The following is a 9884-nucleotide window of genomic DNA, read 5'->3' as shown; positions in this document are numbered from 1 at the left end:
GCAATAATTAGAAACAAACATACATTGTGCTGTATTTTCTTTGAACAGAGTATTTGGCTCGTTCACAAATTTAAACAGTGTTTAGTCATTTCAATTAAATTTACAATTTCTATATTTCATTTTTGCCATATTTATTCCTCATCTATTTTTTTAAAAAAAAACTATTACACTTCATCCTCATCTCTAATCTTAATCAAATTCAATTTTTCCCTTCTATTCTATATTATACCCGTTCCCATTGTCATCTATTTTTATATCCATCCTCATATTGGTTAATTATGTAATATTACAGTTGTTTAATACAAATTCAACATTTTAATATAAATCAATTAGTTATATAACTCTTTTTTGTATATTAATCAATATGAACATGAATATTCCAATTTTTTCCATGCAATCCAATTTCTTACAAATCAATTAATTATATTTACCAATAATAACAAACCAAATAATTTCCCCCATATATTCCTCCAAACCACAACTTAACCATTTCTGCTTTCAACACAATATATATATATATATATATTTGCTTTAATTTATATGCCGCCCTTCTCCAGAGACTCAGGGCAGCTTACAATGCGTTAAGCAATAGCCTTCATACTTTTGTATATTTATACAAAGTCAGCTTATTGCCCCCACAATCTGGGTCCTCATTTCACCTACCTTTGAAAGGATGGAAGGCTGAGTCAACCTTGAGCCTGGTGAGATTTGAACTTGCAATAATTGCAAGCAGCAGATGTTAATAACAGTGCTTTAGTCCACTGTACTACAGGCTCTTAATATACAATTAATAGTATCTCAATTATTACAATTCCCTAGTTAAATAGAACTTTTTTTCTTTTGTGTTTTAAAATCTTGAACTCTCCTCTTTTGCCCTAAATTTCCCATTGTTTGCACCTACCTTTTTTGGTGAGGAAAAAGAAAAGAAATCTGCCTCTGCCTAATTTTCCAACCTAACAGCCAACAACCTGCTTTACTTTCAGTTTCGTTTTCAGCTTGATTTGCATAAGGAGAAAAAAAAAATCTGCTCCAGCAATTTAGCTCTTTGCAGCAAGCAGCCCAGCCCTGGGCAAAACAGCTGAGAGCAAATCAGCTGAGAGTCGGGAGGCAGATCTAATCAAGGGGCTAATTAGCCTATGCTGAAGCTGAAAGGAATTGTTTTTTCTTGCTATTTGCTTGCAAGGAGGTAACTGCTGCGAGGCACAGGCCAAAGGGTGGGGGCCACCCTCCTTGCCACTTAGCACCCCCCTGTCGCCCCCTTTTGCCTCTAGCACCTCCCTGCCATCCCCCTTGCCTCTTACTGCCCCCTAAGGCATCCCACCGCCCCCCAGGGGGCGGTACCGCCCACTTTGGGAACCACTGGCTTAACTACTTAACTACTTAACCGGTTCTATCAAAGTAGAATCCTACCACTGGGTCTACCCATTTATTTCTGCAGGCACTGGTCTACTCATTTGTTTTCTTTTACCACTGATCAGCTGTAGGGCGGCCCTTTGAAGCCCCGCGGCAAGAGTTTAAACAGTTTTTTTCCCTCTAGCCATCAGCTGGGACTCAGGAGGCAGCAATAGATTGGAGGTGGGGCCAAATAAAAGGTAAGAATAACGCGGGCAGGGGGCTGGGGGTCCGGAACCGGTTCGGTGACGTCACCGCTACCGGCTCGGTCGAACTGGGCGAACCGGGAGGAACCCACCACTGGTGTCCGCCCATTTTAAATCATACCGACTGGGGAATTCTGGGAGTTGAAGTCCACCCATCTCAACGCTGTGTGAATTGAGCCACTAAGTTCACATTACACCATAAATCCAAAGTGAGCAAACCACAGTATCAGTGGTGGGATTCAAATTTTTTTACTACTGGTTCTGTGGGTGTGGCTTGGTGGGCGTGGCTTGGTGGGCGTGGCGGGGAAGGATACTGTAAAATCTCCATTCCCTCCCCACTCCAAGGGAAGGATACTACAAAATTCCCATTTCCTCCTGACTCGGGAGGCAGAGAATAGATGGAGGCGGAGCCAGGCAGAGGTGGTATTTACCGGTTCTCCGAACTACTCAAAATTTCTGCTAACGGTTCTCCAGAACTGCTCAGAACCTGCTGAAAAACCCACCTCCGCACAGTATGCCTTATTGCCTTGCAAGATCCCCGCTGCTGATTCAATTGAATAAAATGTCAATGTTAAAAATACACAGGAGATTGTAGTACTCCGGTTTTTAAAAGCCGATGACTGCGTTGGAATAAAAACCTGGTCCAGTTCCAAACTGGGAGAAAGATGCTGGAAATAAAATGGAGACTGTTTTGACCCCGGCCCCGGAGGCTGATTTATCTTTGCATGCTGATTCGGAGGATGATACGGAGGAGGAAGAAGCTGTCACGAGCTATGTGCCGGAGGGGCCGTCTTCACTGGTGAGTCAGCAAGAACTGACAGTTGCTGACGTGCCTATGGACCCCAGCCAAATTGAGGAGGAAACAGAGGCCGGTAACGACGAGGGGGAGCCCCTATTGGATGCAAGAGAGAGACATAGGAGACGTCGTAGAGAACAGCTATTGCCACGTCCTAAGAGGTGTGGTCAGGAGACGTAGGGCCATACCCTACAAAGTATAAAAGGGGTGTGACTGGGCTGGAAAGGCGTAGTGAACAATTTGTTGGCGTTTTGGATGCAGTGGAGTTACAACTGTTAGTTTGGAGTTTTTTTAATAAAGAGTCTGCATTCCTGCATTAGCCTGCTGGCTGTCTGCCAAGACCTTTGGAACATTGCCCGGTAACTATTGGACTGATATACGCTTTGGAAGAGAACTATTTATTAAAGGGCCAGCTTCAGTCTCTCTAGCCTGCGTTTGTTACTGCCGGGCTATTTGAGCCTCTCCAAGGCTACTCGTGGGAGGGGACAGAACAGAGATGGGCTTTAGGAACTCTGCTTATCTGGTAGCCAAAAACGAGTGACAGCAACAGTCAATAAATTAAAGGTTGTAAATCGAGGACTACCTGTATAAGGGTGTCTGTAGGGATCATCAAAAAGTAAACATGGCAGCCCTAATCATGTGACTGAAACTCTTCCTATTCTTTTTATGTCTGTCGTGGCACAACCTTTAAAAAGAGGCCAGGTTTTAATTGCACAGTCACGGATGCTCTTTGACTTCTGGTCATCTTGGAAGAGGCGTTTCTGCTTTTCAATTTTTCTGCATCTCCGAAGCTCGCCTTGGTAAGGCCACACTTGGAATATTGCATCCCGTTTTAGTCGCCACGATAAAGGAAATACGTTGAGACTCTAGAAAGGGTGCAGAGAAGAGCAACAAAGATGATTAGGGGGATGGAGGATAAAACATTTAAAGAACGGTTGCTGGAATTGGGTATGTCTAGTTTAATGAAAAGAAGGACTAATCAGAATCAGAATAGAGTTGGAAGGGACCTTGGAGGTCATCTAGTCCAGCCCCCTGCTCAAGCAGGAGAACCTTTGCCATTCCAGACAAGTGACTGTCCAGTCTCTTCTTAAAAACTTCCAGTGATGAAGTACCTACAACTTCTGGTGGCAAGCTGTTCCACTGGTTAATTATCCTCACTGTTAGGAAGTTTCTCCTTAATTTCAGGTTGCTTCTCTTGATTGTTTCTTGTCTTGCAAAGGTTCTGTGACTGCGCAGAAAAGCACACGCTCGCAGTTTTGAGTTGGTAGCGAAGGCAAGTAAAACCCACTACTGGTTAGTACAATTAAACAGTGGAACTACTTGCCTCCAGAAGATATAGGTGCTCCATCACTGGAGGTTTTCAAGAAGGGATTGAACAAATACTTCTCTGAAATGTATAGGGCTGTGATGGCAAACCTATAAGCCTGTGATGGCGAACCTATGGCACGCGTGCCACAGGTGGCATCCGGAGCCATATCTGCGGGCACGCGAGCCATTGCCCTAGCTCAGCTCCCCAGCTGATTTTTGGCTGACCCCTCCCACGCCATCCCTCCCCTCCCAGGAGTCTCCACGCAGCCCGTTTTGGATGCCAGGTAAGTACAGGGCTCGCGCGGAGGCTCTGGGAGGGCATATTTGGCCTCCGGAGGGCCTCCAGGGGGGCAGGGGAGGCCATTTTCGCCCTCCCTAGGTTCCAGGAAAGCTTTTGGAGCCTGGGGAGGCCGAAAGCTGGGCCTGCTGGGCCCACTGGAAGTCGGGAAACGGGCCATTTCCAGCCTCCGGAGGCTTCCGGGAGGCCTGCTAGGCTCAAAACGGGATGCAGGGGGGTTGTTCATGTGTGCATGCACCGGGGGGGGGCATTGAATTATGGGTGTGGGCATGAGCGTGACCTCTCCGTGCTCCCCCCGCTTTTGGCACACGACAGCAAAAAGGTTAGCCATCACTGCTATAAGCCATATCAGTGGGCATGTGAGCTCAGCTCCGGCAGGTATGCGTTCGCCGGCCAACTGATTTTCGGGCCTTCTGGGCCCACCAGAAGTAGGGAAATGGGCTGTTTCCTGCCTCCGGAGGGCCTGCGGGATGGTGGGGAAGGCCCGTTTTTCTCTCTCACCTGGCTCCAGAGTCTCTCTCTGAGTCTGGGGAGGGCAAAAACTGCCTTCCCCACCCGCCTGGAGGCCCTCTGGAAGCCAGAAACGGCTCATTTCTCAACTTCCGGTTGGACAGGAAGTGACCCCCTCACCCCCCCGGCACGCGATGGCAAAAAGATTAGCCATCACTGGTATAGGGTCTCCTGCTTGAGCAGAGGGCTGGTGTCAGGTTTCGATGTCGTCTCAAATAAAATAAATTGAATTTCCAAACAAATAGTCTTTGAAGAAATCTTTCATTTTATTAAGCACGACAACCTGTCCCCGATTGTGGCGTAGCCAACACTGACTTCCTGACCCCAAACCTTCCCTTTCCGTTCCCCAATTCTCGGCGTCTCATTGGCCCTCTTCCAAATCACTCTCCCCATATCTAGTACTTCAGCTCCCAGGAATGTCCCCCCTCCCATCTCATCTCCTAGGGGACATTATCTTCAGGGAAAATAAGTAGGTGAGAAGTCAAGAGTCCTCTTGCCAGCTGCCCCCTTCTTCTCCTTCTTATGTCAGCACTAGAGTAAAGTGCTGACACTGGATTAAAAGACCTCCAAGTTCCCTTCCAACTCGGTTATTCTGTTATTCTGACTTCCAAGTTGTAGTTCTGGGAAACACCTGAAGATGGCAGGCTGGCTGCATTTATGGTTTGAGAGTTTGGAAAAATAGATATTCTTGGTGATGTTTTAAGTTTACCCTATTGGTGCATTTGTTATTACAGGTAGTTCTTGACCTACAACCAGTTGTTTAGTGACTGAAGTTACAACGGCACTGAAAATAATAATAATAATAATAATAATAATAATAATAATAATAATAATAATAATAATAATAATAATAATAAAACACCTTACTCGGAACAGCTTACATCCTCCGACGATACCTTAACAGTTCCTAGGTCCTTGGTTAGGACTCGAGCTGCTGAGCCATTAACCAGCCTCAAAGGCTGGGAATCTCACTAAAGATTAACTAATTATTATTATTATTATTATTATTATTATTATTATTATTATTATTATTATTATTATATTATTTTATTTTATTTCTATACCGCCCTTCTCCCGAAGGACTCAGGGCGGTGTACAGCCTATTAAAAGCACAAGACAAACATCAATTAAAATAATTTAAAATTATTAAATAATTTGGCTCAATTTAAAACCCCAGAAATTTAAAACACCCAATTTAAAAGAGTGTCTTATAACCGGGATTCACACTTACGACCATTGTAGCATCTCCATGGTCACGTGATCAAAATTTGGTTGCTTAGCAACTGGCATGTATTTATGACAGTTATCATCCTGGGGTCATATGATCACCATTTACAACTTTCCCAGCCAGCTTTCGACAAGCAGAGTCAATGGCGGAAGCTAGATTCACTCAACGACAGCTTCATCCCATTGAGGATACAGGTAGTCCTCGACTTACGACCACAATTGAGCCCCCCCCAAATTTTTGTTGCTAAGTGAAACCTTTGTGAATTTAACCGTTTTACCACCTTTCTTGCCATAGTTGTTGTGAATCCCTGCAGCTGTTAAATTAGAAGCTTGTTTAAGTGAATCTGGTTTCCCCGTTTTGACTTCGCTCGTCAGAGGTTCGCAAAAGGGGATCACACGACCAAGAGACATTGCAACCGTCATAAATATGAGTCAATTTCCAAGCGTCTGAATTTTGATCATGGGACCAACAGTCATAAGTGTGGAAAAATGTTCCTAAGTCACTTTTTTCAGTGCTGTTGTAATTTCAAACCGTCACTAGGAGAACTGTTGAAAGTCGAGGATTGCCTATACTGCAACGGTTGTGAAAAATGGTCATTAATCAATGTTTTTAGTGCCCTTGTAACTTCGAACGAATAGAATAGAATAGAACAAGAAAGAATAGAATAGAATAGAATAGAATAGAATAGAATAGAATAGAATAGAATAGAACAGAACAGAACAGAACAGAACAGAACAGAACAGAACAGAACAGAACAGAATAGAATATGGGGATAGGATAGAATAGGATAAGAACAGAACAGAACAACAGAATAGAATAGAATAGAATAGAATAGAATAGAATAGAATAGAATAGAATAGAATAGAATAGAATAGAATAGAATAGAATATGGGGATAGGATAGAATAGGATAAGAACAGAACAGAACAACAGAATAGAATAGAATAGAATAGAATAGAATAGAATAGAATAGAATAGAATAGAATAGAATAGAATAGAATAGAATATGGGGATAGGATAGAATAGGATAAGAACAGAACAGAACAGAACAGAATAGAATTGAATAGGAGAAAACATGGAATGGAATGGAATGGAATGGAAGAATAGAATAGAATAGAACAAGAAAGAATAGAATAGAATAGAATAGAATAGAACAAGAAAGAATAGAATAGAATAGAATAGAATAGAATAGAATAGAATAGAATAGAATAGAATAGAATAGAATAGAATAGAATAGAATAGAACAGAACAGAACAGAACAGAACAGAACAGAATAGAATATGGGGATAGGATAGAATAGGATAAGAACAGAACAGAACAACAGAACAGAACAGAACAGAACAGAACAGAACAGAACAGAACAGAACAGAATAGAATAGAATAGAATAGAATAGAATAGAATATGGGGATAGGATAGAATAGGATAAGAACAGAACAGAACAGAATAGAATAGGAGAAAACATGGAATGGAATGGAATGGAAGAATAGAATAGAATAGAATAGAATAGAATAGAATAGAATAGAATAGAATAGAATAGAATAGAATAGAATAGAATAGAATAGAATAGAACAGAATAGTGGGATAGGATAGAATAGGATAAGAAGAGAAGAGAACAGAACAGAATAGAATAGGAGAAAACGTGGAATGGAATGGAATGGAAGAATAGAATAGAATAGAATAGAATAGAATAGAATAGAATAGAATAGAATAGAATAGAATAGAATAGAATAGAATAGAATATGGGGATAGGATAGAATAGGATAAGAACAGAACAGAACAGAACAGAATAGAATTGAATAGGAGAAAACATGGAATGGAATGGAATGGAATGGAAGAATAGAATAGAATAGAACAAGAAAGAATAGAATAGAATAGAATAGAACAAGAAAGAATAGAATAGAATAGAATAGAATAGAATAGAATAGAATAGAATAGAATAGAATAGAACAGAACAGAACAGAACAGAACAGAACAGAATAGAATATGGGGATAGGATAGAATAGGATAAGAACAGAACAGAACAACAGAACAGAACAGAACAGAACAGAACAGAACAGAACAGAACAGAATAGAATAGAATAGAATAGAATAGAATAGAATATGGGGATAGGATAGAATAGGATAAGAACAGAACAGAACAGAATAGAATAGGAGAAAACATGGAATGGAATGGAATGGAAGAATAGAATAGAATAGAATAGAATAGAATAGAATAGAATAGAATAGAATAGAATAGAATAGAATAGAATAGAACAGAATAGTGGGATAGGATAGAATAGGATAAGAAGAGAAGAGAACAGAACAGAATAGAATAGGAGAAAACATGGAATGGAATGGAATGGAAGAATAGAATAGAATAGAATAGAATAGAATAGAATAGAATAGAATAGAATAGAATAGAATAGAATAGAATAGAATAGAATAGAAAATATGGGATGGAATGGAATGGAATGGAGTGGAGTGGAGTGGAGTAGAATAGAATAGAATAGAATAGAATAGAATAGAATAGAATAGAATAGAATAGAATAGAATAACTGGAAGGGACCTTGGAGGTGTTCTACAATAGAATAAAATATAGAATAGAATATACAATATACAATAGAATAGAATAAAATATATAGTAGTAAAATATATACTACTGTATACTATAGTAGTATATAGAATAGAACAGAATAGAATAACAAGTTGGAAGGGACCTCGTAGGTCATCTAGTCCAACCCCCCACCCAAGCAGGGGACCCTCCACCATTTCTGGCCGATGGCAGTCCGGTCTCTTCTTGGAAGCCTCCAGTGATGAAGCTCCCACAACCTCCGAAGGCAACTTCTGTTTCATGGGTTGATTGTTTCTCCCTGTCAGAAAATTCCTCCTTATTTCTAGGTTGAATCTCTCCTCGATCAGTTTCCATCCGTGCAACACTACACCATAAATAAACCCTGCTACCACCCACAGACCACACTAGCCCACCCAAAAGCCAGCGTCAACATAACTAAACTTATCCCTGGGGGCTAGCTAGGTAGGCGTTGGATCGGGCTCCGTTGTCTGGACTGCCTGTCACGAGCAGCTGTGAAATGTCATTTAAATTTAAACCCGTGTTGTTTCTGATCTGGGCCTCCCCATTTGCGCAGGATTGAGCAAGCTCAGAATTAAAACGGTTTTGCTTCCTTGCCCTTTACAAGAAATGAATCACCGGCGACAGAACCTCTCCTTGTAGAAACTAATTTATGGAGAGATGCACAGTTGAGAAATAACATCCTTTAAATAGATTGTTTTTTTAACATCGGCTTTTGCACCTGAAGGGGCAAGAAGTGGGGGGGGGGCAGAGGTGAGCGCGCCGGCTTGCACCCCTGTCGCGGCGCAGCTAATTATAGCTGTTGAATTAATGCCTCTTGGCTTTCCTTTCCGCTGGTTAATTCAATAATTAAAGAGCCTTTGAAAAGCTTTTTAGCAGAGGAGGCCTTTGCAACTGAGTAAAGGAAGGGACGTTTCAGTCAAAGCACTTGCAACGGTCCGCAGAACTACAAAGCTTTTTGCAAACATGTGGTGTAGGGCAGGAGTCTCCAACCTTGGCAACTTTAAAACCTGTGGACTTCTACTCCCAGAATTCCTCAGCCAGCAAAGCTTTAAGACGTGTGGACTACAACTCCCAGAATTCCTCAGCCAGCAAAGCTTTAAGACGTGTGGACTACAACTCCCAGAATTCCTCAGCCAGCAAAGCTTTAAGACTTGTGGACTTCAACTCCCAGAATTCCCTATCCAGCATGCTTTAAGAGGGGTGGACTTCAACTCCCAGAATTCCTCAGCCAGCAAAGTTTTAAGACGTGTGGACTTCAACTCCCAGAATTCCTCAGCCAGCAATGCTTTAAGACGTGTGGACTTCAACTCCCAGAATTCCTCAGCCAGCAAAGCTTTAAGACGTGTGGACTTCCACTCCCAGAATTCCCTATCCAGCATGCTTTAAGAGGGGTGGACTTCAACTCCCAGAATTCCTCAGCCAGCAAAGCTTTAAGACCCGTGGACTTCAACTCCCAGAATTCCTCAGCCAGCAAAGCTTTAAGACGTGTGGACTTCAACTCCCAGAATTCCTCAGCCAGCAAAACTTTAAGGCGTGTGGACTTCAACTCCCAGAATTCCTCAGCCAGCAAAGCT

The sequence above is a fragment of the Pituophis catenifer genome, unplaced genomic scaffold, assembly GCF_029215685.1.
Source record: "Pituophis catenifer annectens isolate HBS135680 unplaced genomic scaffold, rPitCat1.0.hap2 SCAF_1, whole genome shotgun sequence".
Taxonomy (NCBI): domain Eukaryota; kingdom Metazoa; phylum Chordata; class Lepidosauria; order Squamata; family Colubridae; genus Pituophis; species Pituophis catenifer.
This window is presented reverse-complemented; position numbering follows the sequence as displayed.